This window comes from Anomalospiza imberbis, chromosome 15 (assembly GCF_031753505.1).
Source record: "Anomalospiza imberbis isolate Cuckoo-Finch-1a 21T00152 chromosome 15, ASM3175350v1, whole genome shotgun sequence".
Lineage (NCBI taxonomy): Eukaryota > Metazoa > Chordata > Aves > Passeriformes > Viduidae > Anomalospiza > Anomalospiza imberbis.
The window spans coordinates 13,829,312-13,844,030 of record NC_089695.1 but is presented as its reverse complement, the minus strand read 5'-3'; the positions used below and the strand labels follow the sequence as shown (position 1 = coordinate 13,844,030).

Below are 14,719 nucleotides of genomic sequence, written 5' to 3'. Positions count from 1 at the left end.
GCTGACCTATTTGTGGTTACAGAACATTATGACAATAATTATAATCATGTCTCTTTCATTTAAATAATGTTTTCAGTTTCAAAGATTCAGAGGATGTTGGAATGCAAATAAAGATAATCAGGACGTGAAAATAATTGTTCTCCTAATACCTTATTTTTCATGTGCAAATGCCACTGATAATGGCTCCCAGCATTAACCCTGGGCCAGAACCCCACAGAATTCAGTAGTGCACAAACACTAAAAGAAAAAGCTGTCTGAACCCTAAGGAATTTGCAGATCTAACAGCGAAGAGGCAGCAGATGGAGATAGACAGAAATAATCAAGAGGTAGTAGTTAACAAGGCAGGAGTTAGTCTCAGCAAACCAAATCCCTGATTGCTGTGAGCCTTGTACAGGCACCACAACAAAGAGGAGTTTTGATCACTGATGCCCCGCAACACGAAGCTCAGCACATCCTTCATCTCCACCGCTGTGCTCCATCTGTCGCCTCCACACTGGCTGGCAATCCCTGTCTCCTTCTCCCACTGCACTCAGATTTTTCACACAGAAGCTCCCTGGGCCAAGGACTGTCATGTACAACCTCGCTCCCCAGCACTGAGCATAGCAGCGCTCAAACCGGGGCCATAGAGACAGACAAAACCATTCAGGGACAAAATTAATGATAATTCTTATTAATAACTAGTCCAACAGAGTATCAGCATGTACACACACAAGCCTAAAGCCAAAACTCGCGCACACAAGCTCCATGTGAAACAATGGAGACATCTGAGCACCTTCTGATAGCTCTCACTGAGCCCACACTCCTCTTGCTCTCGGTAGGAACCGTGCAGAGGAGAGGAAGAGCAGCTGGCACACTGTGATCTTGTGAAACTGAGCCACCCCATCAGGAAATGCATGTACTACACCCAATCTCAGCTGGAATCTCCAGAGGCACCACACAACATACCACAGTAATCAGAACTAGCCCAACAGACCGATAGCTGGCTGGTTATGACAAACAAGCGCCACAAAAATATTTAGTATGTTCTCAAGCAGTTCTTTGTAACAGAGGTAATGTTTGCAGGATACAGCATCCCTGCCAGGGGTTTTATTTCAGCATGTTTGACTCAGTGACCTGCTTATTACAACACCTTTCAGACTAACTTTAAGGCAATGAAATATTTCATTTGTATAACCAAACCTGTCTTTCATGACACAAGACCATTCCACATGGCTTTCAGGTTCTTAAGTAAAATGCTTAAAAGTCATGAGGTGGGGAAGTAAAAGCTCCACAGCACCAATCCACCCGTTCCTCATGCCCAGCCAGACCTGCATTGCAGGGAAGTGCTGCTCTTCCAGCCTCCACTTCCACAATGTACTCCAAGGGTTAAACAGCAGATGTGTATTTTTATTACCTTGTGTCTGTTTGTTTGTTTCTTGCACATTCTTTTTTCCTCCTTGGTCATCTCCCAGAAATCAAAAGCACCAAACGAGAAATACTGTTTATAGTCCGAGTTCACTGCGCAGTTAGGTGTGTTCCACAGCTAGGAATTACTTTATGTTTTCAGTAAGACACAGGGAAGTGCAGGGTAGGAAGGCAGCCCCTCCATAAAGACATGCTCAACAAGGCACCAGTTTCCACTTCCATGTTTTAATGTCCAACATGACCCGTTTTCCACTGCAATTCAAACCTCAAAAGTGGAAAAGAAATGGCATGTAAATGGACCCTGCTTGCACTTTAAATAACTCTTAGCAAATCTTAATCTCTTTAAGTCTGGCCATTTAAAATCAGGCCTATTTAACTTGCAAAGGTAGGTCAGGTTTTATTGATCATCCCTAATGCACTCTTAGAAAAATGAGAGCAGTGAGATACACAGCTCAGCTGATGAAGGCTCACTGGAAAAATATCTGATAATATTTACTGCCTTCAAGCTATGCTGTTGTAAATGTGATTTCCATATGCACCAGAATGCAGATTACAGGCTTGCCAGTTCATACTGCAAAGGGAAAAGAAAAGCTCTGCCACAGAGGAGGTGGATTACTCTTTGCATTGACTGAAAGCACAACTATAAACTTCTAGAATACAGGCACAGCAGCCCAAGCCCATTTAGTTCTCAGTTATCATTCCTCAGTCTTTCTTCAGTGCAGTATTTTGTGCCTGGATCTCCTACTCAGAGTCCATGCTATGCCCAGAGTTTTGAACAAACAACAAAACAAACAGAAGAGTTTTGTTACAAATAACTGATGACATTTTTCATCCAGCTGCTATAGAAATAAGGTGGGTTATTGTTATTTATATTATAGCATCACCTAGAGGTGCTCATAATTAATCAGAGTTCCTTCTTCTATACCCCTCAGAGAAGGACCAGAGGACAAGCAAGTTTTTATAAAGGAGTGCAGCATTTTCCACCCACATGGACAAGCTCAGGTCAGACACACTGCAAGGTCTAGATAGTTCTACTGGATATAGATTTTTGCTTCCCTACTCTGGCTATTTGTGAAGGATTTCACTTATGAACCCTCATTCAGAGAAATGAAAAGTATTTCTCCATGCAAAACTAAACATGATTTTCACTTTAATTTTTCATGCTACACTAAAATAAAACCACAATTTTCTAATTGAAACCTGATACCCCATCCTTTTGCAACTATTAAATAGTCATTTTTGTGGCATGAAAGAGATTCTAAATGTATTTACAGACACATAAAAAACTACTGCAGTTAATATACAAGGACAGAGGATTTCCAGGGTTACTTCTACTGCAGACTTCTTGTGCAACTCAGACAAGTTCCTTAATCAACCTTTCCTCCTTCACCTAATGAACACATGAGCTGCAGAAATGGATCAGTGCCTAGGACATGCTCTGGAGCTACACTGTCAAATAGAAGACCTAAATAGGATAAATCCCCATCAACGACCTGAGGCAATTATCAAATGTTTATTAGCCTCCAAAGTGAAGGCTAATAAACCTGCTTATTTTAGCAGATAAAGTCAAATTACCTTGACTGAAGTTGGTAAGTGTTCCAAGATTAACAGCTCTGGCCTCATATGCTTTTAGTTATTGGTGATGAAGTGTCAGCTCAAAAAAACTGAAAGATACTTCCTAGTTATTTAGGCAATGTGAAAACTGGGCAGCTATTTCCCAGGAAACATGGCCTGCCTGACAGGTTTTAAATGAAGAAAAGTGATATTATTACAATTATCATTAGAAGAAGATGTCCCTCATCAAAATGTGTCTGGAATTTAATTGACAAGGTCCAGGTTAATTCTGTGAAAATGCCAATGAAAGCAAAGCCTGTGGCTCAAACTAATTGTCAGCACTGAGCAACCTCCACCTCTAACCCACCACAGATTTATCACTCTCTGCAGACTGTACTGATGACAAGAAACATTTGAATTAATCATTAACAACTAGAAATTCCTCCCAGACAGAAAGCAAGCAGAGAGCAGGGCCGCCCACCCCCTTGTGCCCGTGCTCCTGAGCCAAGGACAGGTGCCAACAAGCCTTCCTAAGGAGAAAGACTTTTTATGGTTGTTGTTTTGCCCCCTTTTAAGAGCATTCCAAGGGGAAACTTGCAGTGATCCTCTGTGCTTTGGTGTCACCCCTGGGGGCAGCACAACAGTGCAGAGAAGGACTCACAACCTCCCGACTTCAGTCATAAACTCAAGGACACTTTGGGAGGTGTTACCCCACAGTGCCAGTCAAGCACCACCTCTCCCACCCAATCTAACATAAAATGCAAAAGGGTTTGTAGAAAACTTATGAAATATCTTTATTATATTTATATTTCCTCTTCCTTTTTATTATATTTACATTTCCAGCATGCTGCTGCAGACCCACCAGAAGATGACTGGGCAGAAAGAGAGAAGCTGAGAACCTCCAGTACCTGACCCAGGCACAAGGTCTGCCAGGGAAATGGCACAGTCCTAACCCTCATGGTGCTTTTTCATTCAGAATGCTTTGATTTTCAGCTTCTCCGTCCACATGGGTGATGGCATCACAACACAGCTTGAGTGCACATCAATTTGATGGTTGCTCAAGACCAAGCCTTTATACAACATCTAACATAAAACTGAAGTGTTCCTTCTCACATGGCATTGGGACTGGAAAACACAGCAGCACTGGGAAGAAAGGAAGAGAGGAATCTCCACAAAGATCAGGGACCACTGCCTGAGGTGGACAAAAAGGCATCTGGTCACTCATGTCAAAGGCACCGAGCTTGTCTGGAGAGATACAAATGGAACTACCCTACCCCAACAACACAGAGAGAGAGGAAAAAAATTTAAAAAAGGTAAAAAAAAAATCTCCCTGTTTTTTCCTGGACAGCCAGGAGTAAAAAACAGATGGTATTTGGTGTTGTGAAGGAATAAGACACAACTCTGGAGGAGGCCAGTGCTGTGGGGTCTCTGCTGGTTCCTTTCCCAGTAACTGGAAGGCAAAGACTGAGGGGGTGTCAGCCATAAAGAGAAATGCTGCTCACTTCATTGTCCCTTCTACCCCAGAGGTGAAAGGCTCCTTCCATTCGCCTACAGCAACCCTGCCTTTTTGGTTTTGCTGTTATCTACATATGCAGCACAGAAATTAGGAGCTGGAAAGTTCCCATTAAACGATGCCAACAAGAACTCTCCATTCACAGCTAACGCTTGGCTGCACACATTCCCTCTTATTTCCAAACATTTTCAGTACGTTTTAGCTTCCCTTCATTAGACATTCACAATTATTTGCAGCACATCTAAACCTGTGCAATGGTTTTGTGCTTCCAAATACAGTCCCCTGGCTGCAAAAAATCAGCATGACAGCGCTAGAAAGAAAGTAGAATTTATGTCAATCAGGAGGCAGAGCTCAGGAAGAGGATGAGGCTCACACCATCATGATTTGAGTCAGTGACTTCCACCAGGCAGCAATTTGGCCCTTCACAAAATCCTCGGTATTTCTTAGAGATCACCCCTCAGTTAACCACTAAATCAGTCAGCAACTGTGACAATGAATTTTGTAATAAAAATGTACAAAGTGGAGACTACTGGTACCTTAACTGAAAACCTGAGCAGCCAAAAGGGTTTTTCTGGTCTGAAGAGACACTGTTGTAGAGAAAAGTATCTCCATAATACCCCACGCTTGTTACTGCTGTGGCTTTGCAAGGCTGTTTCCATCACACCCTTCAATACCCTTTGAACAAAACAAAGGCTTCATCAAGAAAAGTTACTCCAAGTACTCATTTCTTTAGCTCAGCCTCATATAGCCACTTAAAATTTGTCAGGGCTTTCCAAAACCCTCCCTCTTTCAGACTCTTTCATATATCCTAAAGGGCTCCCTAAGGAAGGGCATCTCTGGCACTTAGACCAGGCTGTGCTGGCTCTGCAGCGCTCAGCTCAAGGCAGTGGGAGCCAGTCTTCAATCATGAGACCACAACAGCTCCTGAATTGCCCACGGTGCTGGGGCTTCCAGCAGATGCCCCTGTGATCATTAAAACAGAGGCTGTCCAGGGACAGAGCTGCTCCTTTGGGTAATTACATTCCCAGGGCTGCCTGGTGCCTGTCAAACTCCCCCCACTTCCATGGACGAGGCCAGATTTTGAGGATCATTATGAAGTAAATATGTCATCCTGAAGGATGAAAATATAAAAAGCTGCAGCTCCTCTAAACCTGAATGTTACCAGGACACCTCTACACTGGAACACAAAAATGTTGCTCCCTGACTACAGAGGGACATGGGTGACTTCCCCACCACACACACAAACCTTTATCAACTTGGATGCACAATTAAGCTCAACATTCCTCCAACAAAAGGTAAAAGATTACTCCTTGGGTGGTGTCACAGCTGAAAGCAGAGCAGTAAAGGCTCCAGAGCATCCTGAGTGATCAGTCCCATAAGAGACATTCTCCACTAAGCTTTGTTCTGGCAGCATTCCCACATTGGAGGAAGGAAATGCACAGCTGGATGTAAAGCTTGCAATGCAGAGCTGCCTTAACTACATGGCAGGAGGATGGCAGTTCATAATTAATTTTCCACATCAACTGTTGGCTGCCCTCCTCTTCCTCTCTGCTAGGCTGCAAACTGTCAGTGGATACTTACCCAGAAAGCAGGCCTGCCACAGAGCAAAAAGCATGATTATTATTAGCTAGTATCTTAGAGGGCATGCTAGCCAAAAAATCAGAGGTAAGGGAGCCTGGGCAGAGTGAGAGCAGTACCAGTGCAAAGGCAGCCCTGCCAGAAACTGCTTGTCCTCTGAGAGATGCAAAACCAAAGGGAATAGAAAAGCAGGATGAAGAGATCAAAACAGATAGGAGAAGGTTGCAAGAAGAGAGAGAAAATCTGTTCTCAGACAAAGGTTTTGAGCCAGCTAATTTCAAAACATCTGCAGCCCAAAGAAACACAGGCCCTTTTCCACCCTGGCTGGACTCTGCCTAAGACGTGGGCTGCCAAGCTGCAGCTCTGGAGAGGACAAGGGGCTCCAAACTGCTTTGACTTCTGAGAGAAAGAACGTGTGCAGCACTCAGAGCCAGCAATTCCACTCCTCAGTCTCCAGGTCTCTGCACAACTGGAGTGCAGAGTAATTACAAGGAGGCTGCTGCTCCTCGCAGGGGAAAGGTCTCCAGAAGAAAACAAACCCCAGCTTCATCACGCTCTCTGAAGCACCACTACAAACATCAGAGGGCAGAAGGCAGAGCCACAAGCTGCCAGCCCAGGAGCAAGGCCATTTGAATGACTTCAGACAGACCCACTGACTTCTCAGTACTTCAGGAGAACAGGTAAAGGACTATTATATTTCTGTTCTGTGATTGGTATCTCAAGAATCTCATGTTAGTATTGGAGTTTCTTATTTTCTTTCAGAAATTCAACTCGGTTCTGCCGCTGCTATCACCTCTTTAATTCATTTTACAACAAGATATTTGTTATCAGAAATTGTGCTTTGATATGTGTCAGGTTGATGGATTCAATAAAAGCCCTGTGAGGAGAAGCTGAGTGAATGGGGCTGCAGAAGTGGCGTCATCAAGGGAATTGATACCTTAACAGCCAGCCTGCTGATCTTGCAACAAAAACTTGCAAATATAATAGCTGTTTTATTTCCTCACCCTGGCAAAACAGTCCAGAGGAACATTAGAAAACATTTGCATAAATGTTACTCATGCAAACAAGCTCAGCCTGCTCCCTGATAAAAAAACCTACGTAAAAGACGATCCTGCATGCTGTCCTCTTGTCCTGTTTGGTGTGCAAAATTCAATCCAGGGGAATAAAGGCTTTAATCAAAATACAGCTTTTAATTTAATTTTGGGAATGGAATTCAAGGAGCAATCTTGTGATGCTCCAACTAAAATGTTCCCACAATAAGGTCGGAGGAAATTTTACTGACAAATTTTCAGATACAGCCACCTGTACCCCTCAGCAGACACTGAAAAGTTGCATTAGGATCTTACTGTGAGAGCCAAACCCACAAGCATATAAAATCAGAGTTTTTTTTCCTGATTTAATAAATGAAATCATATAAGAAACAAGAAAAATTTGAAGAAAGAAATAGTAAGTTTTCATCAGACCACATAATGTAATGAATGAGAGAGGGAGAGCTGCCCACTGCTCTGCTGCAGGTCAAGCAGGGCTTGAAGTCTCTGCTTCACCTGATCAGAGCATCACAGCTGCAACACCACCCCTGCACTGGCCTGGGGCACAAAGAAATTTTTTTTAACTGGAACTGATTTACAGAACATCTGGAAAAGGTAAAAAAATGTGAAGTTGAGATTCAACTTTTAGAAAAGACAAATAATATTACTAGTCTAAACAAAGCAAAGGGAAAATTTCCATAGCAATTAATCTGAAAAAGGTGAATTACATTAAGGATTTATATTCATGTAATGAAGACAATTAATTGCTATGAGAGTCATAAAACACATTAAATGAACAGTTTTTTTTTTCAATTCTACTTGCAAGATAAAATTTATTAACTATGTTTAATGGCTACTTAGAAATTTCTCTTACATATTTATTAAATATGCCTTTTCAGCCGAACAGAGCATTTTACTAACCAGATTCTACTAATCTAAAAATGAGCAATTTCAGAAAAAAACTACTGCTCTGCACATTATCTGCAGATCCATTTAAACTAATTCCTCATGCAATAAAATTACCATTAGCACAATTTCATAAATGTTGCTAAAAGGGAATCTGCTCGTCTCACGTGAGCAAACACTCTGCTGCAAAGATGAATGAATTCAGCTCACATTATTTGAACAGATGTTTCAGTTTTCAGTAGAGATAAGGAGGGAAACATTGAGTCCTGGTGTCATTAAGTGTTACTGTAATCACTTAATTAAAACCCTCTCTACTTCGGAGAGCAGGATACATGGAAGAAACTGGATTAGGTGGAAGCAGTGACCTCAGAAAGATCCATAACTAAATCTTGTGCTCAGCCAGGGCTGTGTGTGTCGGATGCAGCTTGTGCACTAAGACTGCCTGAAAATCAGGGACAGATGAATGCCACTTAAAAGTGACCTAGAAGTGACTCTGTTTCTTATTCACCATTTACAAAATGGGGATAAGCAGCACTTCTGTCTTACAAGGGTGTTGTGGGAACAGATAAAGTTGATGGCAGTCAAGTACTCTGGTACTGAGATGAAGAGAATCAATAAGGAAAGGCCTCATCTACTCAAGGGAGCAACAACAGTTTGGCCAAATCTTTATAGTGTAGCACAACCTTCTCAAAGTGCAATGCTCTTCTTAAAGATGAAGTTTCCAGAAGTGTGAGATTTAAATAAGAACTAAATTTTAGATCTGATGGTAACGAAGTAAAATGCAAAAGTATAATCAAAGTCCACCCAAGAGTTTAATGCCTTAATAATAGTTTCACATATTTATATAGACCTTACAGTGAGAATTGGATTGGCTCAGGAATGACAGGGAGGCTCATTTACTGCCCCCCCACCCAAGGCAGGAGCAGAACCACAGTCACACCAACCACCAACATCTCTGGAGCAGATCCTCACACACCCTGGGACACCCTGGGTACCCAGCAAAACTCACACTCTTACTGCAAGGAAGATTTACATATTTCAACTCCGAAATCTCAAACCCAAACAAGGAATAAACAAAACTGCTGTGATTTCTATATTCTAACAGTGCCAAATTTTTCTCTGCGACAGTCAAGAAGCTGTCTTGATTACCAAATACCTCTCCCACAACCTTCCCTTTTAAGTGTTATAATCACAAGAGCAGTAGCTTGGAAATAAACAGGAGTGAAGAGGATAATAAAGGCAGGAGCAATGTCTAACAAGCTCCTCTTCCAGAAACCAGAGCAGGCAGACAAGCAGAGCTGTGCTGTGCTGTAATGATGGGAACCTTGCCCTGGCAACCGTGTTGTTTGCTTGAAATTCCTGCACAAATTAACAGCATATGCTGTGGTTGGAACAGACCTTTCTTGACCCTCAACATTTAAAAGTTAAGCACCCAATTTAAGCTATTCCAACCAACTTTTCCCTGCAATTGCCAGACACTGGCAGAGCTCTGCTGGAGCGTAAGAGTTAGAGCCCACAATTTCCAGAGCTAACATGACAAGTGCAACCAGATCAAAAGCAGGAGAAGTAATGTACAGTCACCTGCATTGCTATTTATTTTAGAGGCTTTTAAGAAAGTCTTGACTTCTTTTCCCTGCTCCTCCACTAACACCAAGCACATGTGTTATATTGCTACTGTACTTTTCTCAACAAGATTATAGCGCTGGTTCAGTCATATGAAGGAAGTCAATACCCATGTGCTAAATGAAAAAGGGTAATATCATCTGATATCACTCTACTGAGATCTGGGAACTATTGTTTTAAATTTTTTTTTTTTTTTTTTTTTTTTTTTTGATTCAGAAAACTTTGCCTTCACAGAAATAATTTGACCTAGGTAAAAGAAGCCATAGAATCAGAGACTGTATTACCTTAAAATCTCATCTAGCATGATCTTCATCAACAATATGTCCTGGCCTTCAGTTTCTTGTTAGAAAATGGTTGCATATTGCCTTGCTACAGTTCCAGCACAGCCAGGGCAACATTTGTGTGGGTTCAAGAACACTCACACAGGCAAAAATTTTAAGTGCTACACAACAAAGGGGGAATATGATTATACAGGAAACTGGTAGTGGTATTTCCATCCTTTGCACACAGTGAGAACATACAGAGCACAAAGAAAAGCACAGGGCTAATTACAAATGGGCTACTTCATCTCCTTTTATTTTCCCCAACTCTGACCCTCAGAATTACAGTCATTAGTGAAACACAACAAGTGGGATTTTCAAAACATTGATTCTTATCACCAAGTATCCATCACCAGCAGCAACACACAACCATCAGCAAGCATTTCGTTTAATAAAGAACTTCACATGAACAGACACCCCCTCAAGCCCAAGACAATAAAAACACTTCACTCCTGGTGAACGCTTTCTAAATTCAGGGAGAGCAAAGCTTATTTACAGACACAGTATGAGCATGGCATGAATACAGCAATAAACTCAAAGGCTGCTAATTCTCTGTTTTCCCCACATGTAGATATTCAGAAAAGAGCAAAAATACAAGAGAAGGGGAAAAAATACATACCTTACCAAACCTGACTGTTGGACACGACTCGTTTCAGAGCAACATTGGGATGAAGGTAAGTTCCTCAGGCGACCACCAACCACAATTCCTTTCCGAGCCCCCCAGAGGCTCCAGCTCTCCCTTGTCTGTGTCCCTGAGGAAGATGCAGTGTCCTCCAGTATTTCAGAGCCTCAGCTGCAGAGGATGCTGCTCAGAAAAAGAAAAGAGAAGAAGGTGTGGCATTAAATTCTAGGGTCAGTTGTTTGGCAGATTCAGAGCAGAACACAAGACAACATTGGATAGGAATGAAATGTCAAGGCAGGACAGAGAGTCTGTGACAATCCATCATGTGTGGCACCTTCAGAGGGCAATCACTGAATTCAAGAAATGTGGTGCAAAGCTATTCTTGCTTTACAGTACTTTTATAGTGTCCCTAGACCAGGAAATGAATGACAGCTTGGGCGCTTTTTATTCCAGTCCAATATTGTAACACAAAAGTAAGTAATGCACTTCTCCATAGGGAATATTTTAATTCATTATGGCATTTCTGAAGAATAACAGGACTTTCATATTAAAAGCAGAGACATCACCTCAGTCTTAATACTCTGCACGATAAAATGGCTCTTACTCAAGAAATTCAAAGCTTAGAAGCTCACAGCAGATGGGAAGTCGTGACTGCCAGCCCAACACGCTGCAGTTCCCAAAGTTCTGCCTCCAACGCAATTGTCAGAGACTAGGAAATGTCCTGGGGTTTTCTGGGAGCAGGGGGTTCAGCATCACCGTATTTTCTAGCCCACTGTCACTGCTAGATATGCTCAAGAGTTTCCAAGAGGTCAGACCCTGGCACTGAGCAGGGATGTGGGGCCTCGCTGCAGTCACCAGGTGAGAGATGGCGATGGAGGCGCCCACCAGCAGCAGCACTACCAGCCAGCAGAAACCTCAGAGAAGCACTGGGAAGTGCAAATGCTCATCCCTAAGCCCTGGCAGATGGGAAACACTCAAAGGATCATCCTATCCCCCATCCATATAATACAGCCTATGAAGCAAAACTAGGCACAGCAGCACAAAACAGGTGAGGACTGAGGAGAGAGCAGGATCTGAGCTCCCTATGTCAGATATATCCATGGCTCACATCCTTAAACCACACCCAGAGATGCTCTTCTAAGATTAACTCAGAAGCCATGAAGATACTCTGACTTTGCCTAGGAATTTTATAAAAAGCAAAGGGAAAAAAACACCAGATATACAAGAAGTTTCCCCCAGAGGAGAAAGCCTGTGGCAGCTCAAAGTACCACAAAATCCCATTACACCTTCACAAGAAACCCTGAACCCACAAACAGGTTACACCTATCTGGAAAACACATTAGGTTTTGGGCTTGCAAGAAGGAAGATTTCAGCAACCAGCACATGAAACTGTGCACACTGGAAGTTAGCATCATAGTGCCTTTTATATGTATATATACACACACACAAATGTATATAATGGGTTTTTTCTTTTTTTGTTGAAGTCCATACAGCATGCATAGTCACACAGATCAGAACAATCAAATAAATTTACTTTATTTAGCACTAATTACTTTACTGGACCTCATATGTTCCATACACGCCTAAAGGCTCCACAACAGCTTGGGGGACGCCCACAACAGGAGTCAGGGTGGCAGACCTCAGCCCTGTGATTGTTGTACACGTTTGCAGACTTCCTGCCTCTCTTGAACTCCAACGTGAAGGACAAAAGTGGACCTTCAGTTCCTGTCCTCTTCCAGGCCAACCATGAAAAATCAGACTGCCAACCGAAATGGCTGCTGGGTGCCCACAGGAATGGCTGATGCTGCACCAGTTCCATCTGCAGGCAGCAGTAAGACCTAATTCTACTGCTTTTAAGGGATTTTATCTCTGGAGACCACAGCTACAATTACTTTTTCATTTCTACTCGTAAATTGTAACATAGGATAGTCACTAAAGAAAACAGGTGCTACATTTTTGTGCATTAACCAGAGCATCAGCTGAGTAGAGGAAGTAACAGCAACAGGACCAGATCATCACTGCAACCCGAGTGCAGGGGCCTGGGCTCAGGCTGGGAAAGGTGGGGTTGTGAATGTTCTTGTTCAGGACAGTTTGCCAATGAATACGTAGCAATGTGAAGAAGAAGTAATGGGAGGTGTGGATGTGGAGGTGAAAACAACTTTATTCATGACAAAATGCAGTGAGTGGGCACAATTCCCGTGTCTCTTGATATAACTGAGACAGGGCAACTTAATGAAATTAAATCAATGGCCAGGTTTCCAGGGAGCAGCAAAGTGTAGATGCTCCAGTGTGAAGGCAGTGTGCTTCCTCCACACTCTGCTGATGTGTATCACACAACACAGAGGCAGGGAGCCAGGCCAGGGACCATCCTAGTCAGCAATAAAGTAAAAAGTTACAAAAGATTAATGCATGGAAATCCTCATGAGCTATAATTTGTGTTGGCTCAGAACCATGCAAGGGGAAAAAAAAGAAGGGAAAAAAAAAAAAAAAAGTATGCCACTTGTGTTGCCCAAACCAGTACAGTTTTGCAGAAAAATCCCTTCACACTCAGTAGATCACTCCTGACCTAATGGTCAGTGTCCAGCTGGTTTCCCTGTCACAGCCTCAGACCCTGGAGAGCCCATCACAGAGCTGCCAAGACGCTTCTTGCACCTCCTTGGCTTTGGGCAGCTCTTGCCAAGCCCAGAGCCTCGGGAGCACCCCACAGCTGCAGAGTGAGAACAGGCTGCCCAAAGAAGCTGTGGCTTCCCATCCCTGGAAGTGTCCAAAGCCAGGCTGGACAGGGCCTGGAGCAGCCTGGGATAGTGGAAGGTGTCCCTGCCCATAGCAGGAGGTGGGACCGGATGGTCTTTAAGGTCCTTTCCAACCCAGATCCGTATGATCCCTGACACAGAAATCATCCATTTAAGCCTGCACCTGCTGTAGGAGCTGGCACTGTTCCTACCTGAAACAAAACCAACTCTGAACTTGCAAAAAATGCCCCATGTCCAAGGAATTCCACGGTCTGCTTGTGTTGTTTCTAAGTTTCTGTGCTCCCCCACTCGTCTTTGATCAGAGGGAACACGTCGACAAACTGCAAATTACTTTCATTATCCCACCACTTCAGATTTTTACATTCAGTTAACATAGTTAAGTGGTATCAGATCCGTCTTCCACTCACAAAAGCCAGCATATGGATGTTCTCATTAATCAGAAAAGGCAGACAAGACATTTTTCCAGTAAAAAGAGAGTATTTCCCTTGGAGGAATCTCAGTTCTTTGCTGATGGAAAGCATGAATTATACAAAATAACTATATACTTTAGACGTAACAAATAAGCTCAAATATTAAATCTGAAGATACCATTTCTATGTTGGGATGCTTCCAGGCCACAAATCAATGAAGTCTGGGAGACTTTCTGTCTCTCAGGAAACCTTGCTGTACCTTTGCCCTCTTCTTAATTTTTGTCTTTTGGCGTCAACTATTGATCCCTGTCGGGGTGAGGACAGGAGCTGGCTGGAGCCTCCTCTGACCCAGCACACTCATCCTTAGATTTGTGTGTCAAACAGCTTAAGGTGCACTTTGGGCCTTGTGGCAACATTGATGAGCATTTGCAACTTCAGCAAGGGCAAAAAAGAGGTATCTAGAAGCTAAACAACACATCTGCGAGCAAATATTACAGTGTAGTAGATATTCAAATTAGTATTAGTTTGTCTCTTCAAATATTAATTACAACCTACCTAACTGCAATTGAATAAATTAGTTGGGCGGTGAAATTATTCAACATTTTAAATGGCTGGTGACGGATAAAAGTAATTGAAAAATAATTGAAAATATAACTCCTTGCCTAAATATTAAATTTCTTTTGTTTTTATTGCCGGCATGGCCATTAAAAAATCAGAATTTCATACGTGTGTGCATTCATGTAGATGTATATGACACATATGGAATATGTTCATGTATATTCTTCTAACTTCCCTCCTTCCCTGAAACTAAACTTGAGTAAATATTTTCAATTAATAAAGAAGAGCTCTACTGGCAGAGCCAGAAGAAAGGCTGTGAAACAAGGGAAAACACATTTTTACTGCTAAGTATTTAGCAAGGTCACCTGCCTCTGCAAAGCCAGGAAAAGAGATCCCCCAGCAGACTGTGAGCACAGCAGGGGATTACACCAATTCATTAGCAGGTATATC

General features: G+C 42.6%; 1 protein-coding gene across 9 annotated transcripts in view; it reads right to left on the bottom strand.

The window, feature by feature from the left end:
• The window catches only part of SGCD (sarcoglycan delta), a 393,778-nt gene that overhangs the window by 180,376 nt on the left and 198,683 nt on the right, over positions 1-14,719 (bottom strand). For all 9 annotated transcript variants that reach the window (XM_068205996.1, XM_068205995.1, XM_068205999.1 and 6 more), the window contains one exon: positions 10,546-10,731. The gene's annotated coding sequence lies outside the window, so the exon portion shown is untranslated. The remainder of the gene's footprint in view (positions 1-10,545; positions 10,732-14,719) is intronic.